Source organism: Littorina saxatilis, linkage group LG13 (assembly GCF_037325665.1).
Source record: "Littorina saxatilis isolate snail1 linkage group LG13, US_GU_Lsax_2.0, whole genome shotgun sequence".
In the NCBI taxonomy this organism is placed as follows: domain Eukaryota; kingdom Metazoa; phylum Mollusca; class Gastropoda; order Littorinimorpha; family Littorinidae; genus Littorina; species Littorina saxatilis.
In genome coordinates this window covers 42417776-42430275 of record NC_090257.1, presented here as the reverse complement: position 1 = coordinate 42430275, position 12500 = coordinate 42417776, and the positions used below count along the sequence as shown (strand labels likewise).

Sequence of the window (12500 nt, the reverse complement as noted above, 5' to 3'; positions counted from 1 at the left end):
GTGTGTGCATGGTGTGTGTGTGTGTGTGTGTGTGTGTATGTGTGTGTGTGTGCATGGTATGTGTGTGTGTGTGTGTGTGTATGTGTGTGTGTGTGCATGGTATGTGTGTGTGTGTGTGTGTGTGTGTGTGTGTGTGTGTGTGTGTGTGTGTGTGTGTGGATGGCCAAATCGTCCGCTCGATCGCCAGGGGCGAGTAAAAAATCCTCCGGGCTAGTAAATACCGCATGGGAACTCTCCCGGCTGGCCAGTGAACATTCTGATCAAATGCAACACTTTGTTTTACTATCGAGTTTCATAGGCATATAAACACAGTATGAACTGTGGTATGTACCGGGCCAGCGACATTTCTGGCGGGCTAGTAACTTTCTTGAAGTTACTCGCCCGGCTGGCGAGTTAAAAATGTGAGATTTGGCCTTCCCTGTGTGTGTGTGGGGGGGGGGGGAGGGGTGCGTGTGTGGGTGTGTATGCGTGTGTGTGTGTGAGTATGTGAGGGTGAGAGAGAGAGAGAGTTTATCGATTGTCCACACACACACACACACACACACACACACACACAAACACAGATTTGTCAAAGGATTTATTTCGTGCAGTTAGAAAAGGATATACAATGGAGGTGCTCGGGAGTCTCGTTTTCGCGCTAGACCTCACTTTTAAAATCTAAATAATAAATTGACAGCATGTGAGACAAACATTCCTAATTCATGACAGAATTCTTGTTTCATCTTTTTTTCAGTTTAATTCAAAATCAAACAAGTCGCGTAAGGCGAAAATACAACATTTAGTCAAGCTCAGTCGAACTCACAGAATGAAACTGAACGCATTGCATTTTTTCCGCAAGACCGTACACTCGTAGCATCGTCTGTCCACCGCTCGTGGCAAAGGCAGTGAAATTAATAATCCAGACTGAAAGCGCGGTAGCGGTTGCGCTGAGGAGGATAGCACGCTTTTCTATATCTCTATTCTTTTTAACTTTCTGAGCGTGTTTTTAATCCAAACATATCATATCTATATGTTTTTGGAATCTGGAACGGACAAGGAATAAGATGAAATTGTTTTTAAATCAATTTCGGAAATTTAATTTTGATCATAATTTTTATATTTTTAATTTTCAGAGCTTGTTTTTAATCCGAATATAACATAAAATTATTTACATGTTTTTGGAATCAGAAAATGATGAAGAATAAGATAAACGTAATTTTGGATCGTTTTATAAAAAAAATAATTTTAATTACAATTTTCAGATTTGTAATGACCGCGCTTTTCTGGATTGTTAATTTCACTGCCTTTGCCACGAGCGGTGGACAGACGATGCTACGAGTGTACGGTCTTGCGGAAATAATGCAATGCGTTCAGTTTTATTCTGTTAGTTTGACTGAGATTGACTAAATGTTGTATTTTCGCCTTACGCGACTTGTCTATATGCGGATTTTGTATCTTATGCATGATACCCCGGCGGAAAACTGCAACGATTATATGTAGGAACAAAACGTATTCTTTTAAAGTCCGAAAACTAACGTATATTTGTGTTCGGCATTGCAAATATGATTATTTGTGTTCGCACTTTCTGCTTAATGTCAATCTAGTGTCTAGTCTCCCGTGTGTTGTGTTTGCTTCCTAGTGCCTACACCGCTAATATCTGTTTGCTGCCTAAACTACCCTTCTTTACCTGCAACTGCCGGTGTAGCGATGTCAGATGTCTTCTTCTGTCACCTTTCTGATTCGGCCTCGTTGATCTTGTATAAACTCCACACTGAACCAAAAACACCCTTCGATAGTACTGACGATCGGCCTTGGGTACTTTACATTCATAGGGTCTAATTTGTCCAACCAATTTCTTTATTTAAACTTAGACATTTGATTAATCCTAAAGTGTTTCCCTTCTCATTCAAGGGACGTAATTCCACTCGGTACACGTTTTCGAAGAAATCGAATTTGGGGGGTGAAATCTATTAAATTTCACCTCCAGTTTCATTCAATGCAAGAAACTGACATGCTTTTCTTCCTTAAATAAGTTCACCTTTTTAATTTGACCAGCAACATTTAATTCAGTCTCGAGTATATATCGAGTCAGAAATGTGACAGAGGCAGAAAACTGACATCGTTACACCGGTCCAGCTTGCTGTCGAATTTACCTTTTTCGTTCAAGGAGAGGCTTCCTTTCCCTCCAGAAACATCAAAAAACGTTCAGCTTCGCCCCCTTGCAACCCCCACCAAGGGGGCTTCGCCCCCTGGACCCCCACCTGTAACCCCCCCCCCCCCCTCCCTAGTACTTACCTAGTCCGGCCCTGCAAGTTACGTCAAAGGTAGACTTATATATTACGCTTCTTAGAACTGCAGGGCCGGACTACCGGGGGGGGGGGGGGGTATGGGGGTTGCGCAACACCCCCCCCCCCCCTAGCCTAAACATGTACCTCACTTATTAAAAACATTTTTTATTGTTGTTTATTTTATGCCGTTTCATGCAAGGAACGACCATTTTCCTATCTCAGAATATGACTTACCCATCAGCTTCGCCCCCTGACCCCCACAAGCGGCTCTGCCCCTTGACCCCGCCAGGGGGAACATCGAGTCCCCCTGGACCACCACTGGCAACCCCCCCCCCCCCCCCCCCCTCCTCTTAGCCTAGTCCGGCCCATGTATGAGTGACGTCGAAAGTACACGCCGACTTCAGCGAAGTCATGACTTGAAAGTCGCCGCCTACCGCAGGCGCTCAGTGTAATGCAAGGTCACCAGTCAATCTATTTTTATAACGAGGAATTCCTTCCTTTGCGCATGCGCTAGGGTCATTCGATAACATCCTCCCGCTTTCTCGCACGGGGAGTTCGACTATTCAGAGACGGAGAGCAGTGAAATATGGGTCAGTGGGACGGAGAGCGTGGAGAAATGGAGGCACAAAAGATGAAACGAGCAAGAGGGTGCCTGTTGCGTAAAAGCTGAGAGTCAAAACCGGCACCAGTGAAATATGGGTCAGTGCTACTTTGCTCTGAAACGAATCAAAGATGTCTTCGCTAATCTTATCGGTGTTGGTTCTAAAATAATATGACAAGGGAAGTGAATCTCGCAAAAAAAAAAAAAAAATTTTTAGTCCAGCACTTCCAACTATTGGGTTCTGTCTAAAAACGATTACGGTGAAAAAAAATTCGTCGACTTTGATGGCGGAAAACCATGAAAATGGCCATTCTGTTCACTGAAGTCGGCGTGTAAACCATTTAGACGACCTCCGGAGCACGTCTAAATTTAGTCGCCAGTTTCGGTGGTACAAGCGTGTAGTCGCCACCCGTGCATACCGTGTATCTCGCGGTTGGCGGCACTCGCTGTTTGCACGTACGCCGCCTAAACGTTTAGACGTCACTCATGCATAACTCCCTTCAGAGTTATGCATGAGTGACGTCTAAACGTTTAGGCGGCGTGCAAACAGCGAGTGCCGCCAACCGCGAGATACACGGTATGCACGGGTGGCGACTACACGCTTGTACCACCGAAACTGGCGACTAAATTTAGACGTGCTCCGGAGGTCGTCTAAACGGTTTACACGCCGACTTCAGTGAACAGAATGGCCATTTTCATGGCCGTTTTCCGCCATCAAAGTCGACGAATTTTTTCGCCGTAATCGTTTTTAGACAGAACCCAATAGTTGGAAGTGCTGGACTGACTAAAAATATTTTTTTTGTTTGCGAGATTCACTTCCCTTGTCATATTATTTTAGCGAAGACATCTTTGATTCGTTTCAGAGCAAAGTAGCACTGACCCATATTTCACTGGTGCCGTTTTTGACTCTCAGCTTTTACGCGACAGGCACCCTCTTGCTCGTTTCATCTTTCAAGTTTTGCGCCTCCATTTCTCCACGCTCTCCGTCCCACTGACCCATATTTCACTGCTCTCCGTCTCTGAATAGTCGAACTCCCCGTGCGAGCACGGACCTAATATTAGGTCCGTGGTGCGAGGAAGCGGGAGGATGTTATCGAATGACCCTAGCGCATGCGCAAAGGAAGGAATTCCTCGTTATAAAAATAGATTGACTGGTGACCTTGCTTTACACGCGGCAACTTGAAAGTCGGCAGTCTGGTCGTCACCCGTGCATACCGACTGAGCGCCTGCGGCAGGCGGCGACTTTCAAGTCATGACTTCGCTGAAGTCGGCGTGTACTTTCGACGTCACTCATACGTGGTGACGCCCTGCAGCCGATGTGTTATTCTTTGTGCAGTGATAAGAGTGCGCGCAGAACAGTGCAGTTGTTCACAAGAACAGGTCGCTATGTTAATATGGTCTGAATGCCTAACAATGTATAAGGCTTCCGCATTCATTTGATTCCGAGCACACTGGCAGCTACCCGGTTCGGCTTCAGTGACAGTGTGTGTGTTCTTGCACCAGTTCAGTTTGTGGCAGGGCGCACCTTTCGACGTCTGTAGCTGTGGCTGTGAATGACTTGAATACACACAGCTGTGAGGTATGTACAGGAATGGTTTCATGTTTAGTTATTGTCGTCATTGAGGTTGTGTATTGCAGGTGTGTGTGTGTGTGTGTCAGTTTGTGTGTGTGTGTACGTGTGTGTGTGTGTGTGTGTGTGTGTGAGTGACTGAGTGTGTTTGTGAGTGTGCGTGCGTGCGTGAGTGCGTGCGTGTGTGTGTGTGTGTGTGCGTGCGTGCGTGCGTGCGTGCGTGTGTGTGTGAGTGTGCGTGCGTGGCATGCGTGTGTGTGTGTGTGTTCATGATATTTATCTGAATGGGGGGGGGGGGGGTAGAAGGAGGTGCATGGTGACATTTTTCTTCGCCGGGGGGAATTCCGTCACTTGGCTGTCGAGCGACCGTGGCATATGGGCATTGTTTGCACTTTCAGTTCACAAGCGAATGTTTAATTCCCTTCTGACTTTTCAAGTTTGTCAATTAATTTATCAACGGTGAGTGCAAACAGCCTGTGTACTGTACGGCTAGCTATGTTTATTTTGTCAAGGCTCAATGTCACTTGGCAAGAATAATTTTGAATTTAAAAGAAAAAGATGTTTCAACTTTTTTGTGCCACAGTTAACACAGTCTCAACCAGTCGTAACTTGAAACCAGTTGAGACTGCTGTCAAAGTGTACATACGGACAGGGAAGCTATGAGTTACACGTAGTTCTGACAACGTAAACGTACTACACAACGACCTCACAAGATCTAATGCACGGAGTTCTCAACAACAACAGACATATATATATAAATACTCTGATTCACTACAACCAAGAAATTACCAGAAAGATTATGATTTTGAATTTTCTTTTGTGCGACAGCTGCAAGTAAGAGGCTAGTCAGTTCCGATTGATTCACCACGACTGAGAGTTTCTAGAAATGTCAGAAATAGAAGAACAAGAACAAGAACAATAATTGAATCCGCCATACAGCATCAAAGCCATTGGTATTTGTCCTGGTGTGGAAACAATCATACACTCCTTGCAGTTCCGATACAATCATGTAATAGAAAAGGTGTGACAACTGGCACTAACAACAACAACAACGACCAGTCAAAGTAATCACTGAAGAACAGATAATACTAATCCCGGGTCAATAAGTATTAAACAATCCCGGTGTTTGTATTGAAACAAGTATTTATTGATCAAATCAAAGTCAGTAACATCCGAAAACGAGTATTATGCAACGGTGTCATATGATGTATATAGCATGACTTCCCTGGCCCTTCTTTGTCTCTGTTATTCTAGTGAGAAAATATCCAGCGATATTTCTCCGTAGGCCTAAAGTTCGAAAAAAACACGGTCATAATGTTAAAAACATGTTTTACTTGTATTTTTCGTGCGTAGTGTTCTTCGTCTTCTTCAGCGTTCCAGCCGGCGTGGTGTTACAATTGCGCCTTGCCAAGACTGACACAAAATATAGTTCATGACAAATTCTCCTTACTTTGGTCATGCCATTATAGGCTATACGTTGCACCTCCGAATCATCTATGGTCACGCGTGGTATTTTGTCTCGACGGGGTGAATGCATATTATGAAGTCACTCTCGGCAGAGCCTCGAGTGACGTCATCATATTCATTGACCCAGTCTCGACAAAATAGGCCTACCACGCGATACAATGGATGGACGGAGCTGTAACTTATGAGGTTACCTGAGTAGCATCCGCGACAGTCGATCAGTATTCTGTAGCGAGCGCCGGAGTAACGATCATGATCAGGTTTCTCCTGAAACCTGCTTTCCCATTCGATATTTACCCGAAACTGAAATGATGTTCCATGGTCACATTAAAGAGGTGCACTTTCAGTTTCAAGTCTTGCAAGTGAATGAAATTCAGTGCTGGTGAAATCCCGAAATTCAATTCCCGGCTTCGAAAACGTGCACCGATGGGTTACGTTCCTTGAATGAAAAGGGGGGTGTGTGAATGGGGGCGGTGGTGGTGGTGGTGGTGGAGGGGGGGGGGGGGGGTCAGTATGGAGTTTATATGAGACTAGTCAGTCAGTCCAGGCCGAACTACGCGAACTATGATGATTGGGAAAGCCGCTGGTTTCAGGCGAAACCTGGTTTCATTTCACCCGGCCGAATAATTATATATTCGGCCCTGGGAGTTTTTAGTCAGTTTCTGGGGATCTGTAGTCTGTGCGCACGATGATACAAGAAAAGAAGTTGATCAGAGATCAACAGGGCGCAATCATGTTGGTGAACATTGGGGTTATTATATATATATAACATCAGAAATTGTGAAAGAAACAATTGAAAGTCAGCAGAGACTTTCTTCCGAGATTTGTTAAAATCTCTTAGCAGAGAGAGAGAGAAATAAGTATCCCTTCACAGACAGCCTATTGGGAGCATCAGACCCTCCTCAAGGGGGACCGAGATTTACAGAGCAAAGTCACTTTGTGGGGGACGTATCACAAGGTAATCTAGTCCTGAGGACTATATATATATATATATAAATATACATGGAAAGTAAATAATAAGGATGGGTATGTATGAGTGCATAGTTTGTGCACGAGATCACATGTAAACTTGGCAGGAGGGGAATCAAAGGAGTGGGCAACAATCACGGCACACAAACACTCTCTTTTCTATCCTGTTGAATACATACGACCGCACATAATCAAGGTTTCAGTGTTTCAAAGTTTTATAGTCGTGATTAGATCCTTAAGGTTGATATATAGCTAACACAATAAACAACTAACCCAAACCAATAAAATAAAATTGCACGCAGACACAGCCAACAATGAAAAAAACCTAGCCTTACTCCTGCAGAAACGATAACTGCAGTTCTGCTTTCGAAACGAAACTGTTGCAATGGTTTGCGATGTACTCTCTAACACGTGTTAGGTAGCCTTATTCTAGGGCCATGAGCCCTAGTACTACGCTGGCGTTGGCTCACATGTATGTATAGCTGAAAGCTTATGGGTGTCGGCAGGCGTTTGCGCATGCGCTTATGTCGGCCTTCTTTTTTTTTGGATCCCCGGACATGATAATGCTTTATGATCGTGTATTTGTGCTATTCAAGGGCGCTTTATAAAATGCGATGGGTGACAAACGACAAATGTCCATGTAAATAAAATTCAACCAGTTTTTATATTTTTATAATTTATTGCCTGTCATGAGCGAAGGTTTGGTGGCCTAACGGTTTAGGCGATGCGCTGCGAACAATGTAGTCCGGGGTTCAGGCTCCGCTTGCGGCGAGTATATTAGATTACATTTTTCTTGGTCTCCTATTTTTGTAAAATCCTTCTGGAGTGCAAGTGTCAGTTGACACATTTTTTAAGGTCGAATTAGTTTTTAATAATAATGTTTAGAGCGTGTGTTCTGCGCTTGTTCACACTTGTTCAAAATGCATAATCATGATACTGGGCAACTGAGCGACATCACTGACTTACACGACCGAGTTGCCTCCCCTCTTTTTTTCTAGGGCAAGCCCATGATTTCACAAGTTGTAATCTGCACGCCGGCACGCGTCACAAGTGTATCATCTTACAAGTCGTAATCGATATGCGTCACAAGTCTTACAAACTACCTGTACCAAAGAAACTGTTCTATACTATTTTTTTTCCAGTTTTGCCAAGTTTTTGATTTCTGTCTGCATCCAGTCGCCTCCCTTTACATACTATGCACACCATTCGGCGTCATTGCCATCAGATTGTACGGTCAGTTTCCCCTCATCCCCAGCTGGGCATGCACAGTCCAAAAAGTACATACAATGTTTTTCTATCGCCTAGTTTTGCCGAGTTTTTGAATAGCGTTTGCAACCAGTTGTCTTTTGAAGTTTTTTTAAATTTTTAAAATTTGTTTTTACACAATATGCATAACATAGCGCGCCATTGTACCGAAACTGTTCTATTCTATTTTTTTTCTCTGTCTGTCTCTCCTCCTGTCTATCTGTCGGTCTACTTGTCTGTCTGTCTATCTCAGTGTCTCTCTCTCTATCTCTCTTTTTTTCTGCCTCTCTCTCCTTCTGTTTGTCTGTCTGTCTCTTTCTCTCTCTCTTTCTCTCTCTGTCTCTCTCTCTGTCTCTCTCTCTCTTTCTCTCTCTTTCTCTCTGTCTCTGTCTCTGTCTCTCTCTCTCTCTCTCTCTCTCTCTCTCTCTCCTTCTGTCTGTCTGTCTGTCTGTCTCTCTCTTTCTCTCTCTCTCTCTGTCTCTGTCTCAGTCTATCTCTCTCTCTCTTTCTGTGTCTGTCTGTCTGTCTGTTCCTCTCTCTCTCTTTCTCTCTGTCTGTCTCTGTCTGTCTGTTTGTCTGTCTCTCTCTCTCTCTCTCTCTCTCTTATTTATATGTAATGATAGTGAGAACCGGACATTATTCAGTGCACTCGATCAGCTGAATGGCTAATCACGTCTTAGTGTACTTGTTTTTCTTTCCAAAAACAGTCAACAGGAGAATAGGGACAGACATCAAGTTCATGATTTGTTTTACTAGTGCGCCTTGCACCATCGGCGTAGATATGAAAATATCCCATTACAATTCCATTATGTGCGTCAAAGGGCCCGTTGGGATTACGCACCACTGTGCCACTCTATGTCTACTTACATCGGAGTACAACATTCGGATTAAGCAAAGCAAAGCCCACGACCAAGCTGAGTGTCTCGCGACTGGGGTGGGCTGTGATTGACCGTTGACCTCACCCCGGCATTGAAACAACAACTCTCCCGCTGAGAGGGATAGTTAGACACCGACACTTGGTACCTTTTTGTATCAGTGAACGAGCGCGGGCAGCCTCTACTGAGGGCCCCAAAGGGTTTAAAATCGTGATCGTGATTGGCGTTTTTTGACCTTTCTGTGACCGTGATTGCCGAAATTTCTATTTCTGTGATCGTGATGGGACTTTGCCCGTGATCCGTGATGACAAAAAAATCAAGTCTCGTGATCGTGATCGTCATTTGTTTTCGTGATCGTGATGGGCATTATTGCAAAGCATTTTATTTTCAACGTACATTTTTCACAGCTGTATCACTCTATGATCCTCTATTCGCCAAGGAGCCAATCCCGATTGAAGGGAAGCAACAACACATTCAGAAATATGATTTTGACAGCGATTGCTTTCCTTTAAGAGAACCAATCACACAAAAAAAGAGATCCAATCAGAAGGCAAATTGCAAAAGTCTGCCAAACTTCATCCAATGGAAGGGCTTCGTGCAAAAGTTTTGAGTGCATTCAGTCAAATTCGAATTCGAAGATCAAAAATGGCGTGCAGCGGCACTGTCATCGAACTTCTGTTATATTTTGTGGATTCAAGCCAGACCAAAGCAGGCGGCGAGAATGCCTTCCTTGGTGGAAAGGTCAGGCTACGGGTCGGTCTTTCCGAAGACGAACTATCAAGGTATGTTGCTCTATGACTGTTCTGAATGTAGGCAAAGATCTTGAAATTTGTTCAAGATCTTTGAGTTTGAGCACAGGCGGAAGGTATCGTCCACTGGACTACTACTATCACAGGAAGACTACAAGGTATGTCACTCACCTTCGAGTCTTCTGTGTTCTTGGAGTCGCTTCCTGGGGAAAAATATTGTTCAGGATGGGATTTTTAACAAGATCACAACACTATTACAGCCCTGAAAATGATGCCCAGAATGCACCAGATTGCACAGATTTTAACCGTTTTTTCAAAAACTTTCCGGGGGGGCATGCCCCCGGACCCCCCTAGTTGGCTCGCCTGCTTCGCAGGCTCAGGCTTCTGGCTTCGCCACTGGCACTGCGCGCTTCTTTCAGGTAAAACCATTTTTGGCCCGTAGCATTCCTGTTTGCCGTTTTTTTAAGGCCATGAAACCAGGCGATGGTGTACCTCAAATTGTATGGCAAAGTTGAAAATAAAGAACCCATCACACATACATGTATTTTAATTTCAATCTACCCAATAGTTTTTGAGAAAATGGGTTTACAAGATTTAGCTCTGGATATCTGAAATTGTGAAAGTATATATTCATGTGTGTGAGTGAGGGTGTGGGAGTTGAATGTGTATGAGTGGAGAGAGAGAGAGAGACTGAGAGAGAGAGAGAGAGAGAGAGAGAGAGAGAGAGAGAGAGAGAGAGAGAGAGAGAGAGAGAGAGAGAGAAAGAAAACAATGAAAACAACATTCTTGTTACTGATTACAAATCATGATATGTATTTCTATGTGTGTATGAAAGAGAATTCAAAAAATAATAATAAAAAAGTGCAACAGTTCTCACTTTGTGTTGAATAAACAATAGATCCAGAGGAGCGAATTACTGTGTGGTTGTGTTTACTTCGACACGTGCTTTCTGTACATGCAACTTTTACCGTGACCGTGATTTGCCACTGGTGTTCGTGATCGTGAAAACAAAAATCAAGGTAACTGTGATCGTGAAAGCTAAAATTTCCCTTCCCGTGATCGTGATGATACCCCCCCTTTGGGGCCCTCTCTACTGGATTGAAGCGCTCTGGAGATAATGATAGGGTTTACTCTGTCGAATCTTCATATCGAACCATTATTCTTGCGTGCTCCGCCGCTGGTGTTATGCAATATGTCTAGGTTTCACAAGAATTCCTTGTTTTGGTCACCGACACACTGAACATTTCTGTACGCGAAGAACTGTCACCATTGCATTTATTTTGCTCTTTTTCTCATTTTGTTCATGTTGTTTGAACACCGTGTTAACTATTTACAGGAACTTCGTAACTTGTTACTAAAACTAAAAGTTCCGCAGCAGAATCGTCACTGCATATGACATTTTGTTATTTCTTGCAATGTTTTTAATTGTTACTCGTTCTTCTCACTCTCTCCGTGTTGTTTTTACACTTTGCAAATAGTTGTGTTTGTGTGTGCTGTAGTAAGTTCCTCACGAAACACATTTTCTGCCACTCTGCATTTGACATACTTTTAAAAATGTCGGGTCTTCTTTGTTTGAATTCTTCGCACTCTGTTCATATACATGTTACTCTGTATGTCTTCTTTGCAATAAAATGGGTATCTTTTACTCACAGTTTCTCAACAGCGAGATCTTGCAGTGCATGTGACATTTCGTACTTTCGTACAGTATTCTTTGTTAGCTCATTTGTGGTCTTTTGCTCAAAGTTCTTCAACAGGGAGATCCAGCCCCATTGCATTTGACAATTTTCAATCTTTATTCGTCTGTTTATTTTTTGTTCGACTAATAACTTCATTGTTCTTCGTTGGGTGATCTTTTACTGCCTGCAGTGATGACCATATCACCAAGAAAATTACATGGTAATTTGCATCAAGATTGCAGTATATTTCAGCCGGCCAATGATTGACAGTGCACTGCATCAGATCTGCTCTCATTGCTTTACTTATCATTGCAAGGCTCAGAACAATTCATGGGAGCAGTGCCGAGCTGTTTTATGCTATGACATAACTGAACCCAAGTGACCTGGATACCATTTTATTTTAAGGAACATCACTTTGATGGTTTTATGTTATGTGCAGATTGCTCATTGTCATAATACATTAGTTGGGTGGCTGCTTCATCCGAGTCACGTTGTGTTACATGTTACTGTGATTATGTGTGGATTGGTGGGCCTCCTTTTTAGTCACTTTTCTTCCACTGATGATACCGTGATTGAAGTTGCATTGCTGCTCCCACCTTTGATTCCCGTTTCAGTCGTTCATGTTTCTGTATATGAATGGATTGGGGTCATTCAAATGACATAGTATACATTAATCAACATTAGACAATCAATGCCTTCAATACAGCAATTGCAGGCAGGATTAGGACATTTCCCATGGATGAATGCGTTCATATCATTGATTAAATTTGCGCATATTGCGCAAGTGAAACTTTACAACGAAGGGGTTATTTTTTTCAGTCATTTGAATTTAACAAATATTTTGATAGTTGTTGTGCATGAACTTTTGTTCATCCACGACCATTCTACAAAGTTTCGAGTCTATAGGTAAAATGGTCGGACATTTACCTTTTCTCCAAAACTGAGGTGTTATCAAATTACACCTCCGAAATTGTCAATGGCGCGGAAGCTTTCCTGAATAGGCATGGCCTTGAACCCAGCTCTAACTGCTTTCTTCGGGTCACCAATGATCTAGGGGATTCTTCTTCTTCTTCTGCGTTCGATG

At 43.3% G+C, this 12500-nt stretch overlaps 1 protein-coding gene across 1 annotated transcript in view; it reads left to right on the top strand.

Moving 5' to 3' along the window:
• Positions 1-4045: 4045 nt before the first annotated feature.
• The window catches only part of LOC138945905 (receptor for retinol uptake stra6-like), a 68190-nt gene continuing 59735 nt past the window's right edge, over positions 4046-12500 (top strand). The window contains exon 1 of the mRNA XM_070317425.1: positions 4046-4447. The gene's annotated coding sequence lies outside the window, so the exon portion shown is untranslated. The remainder of the gene's footprint in view (positions 4448-12500) is intronic.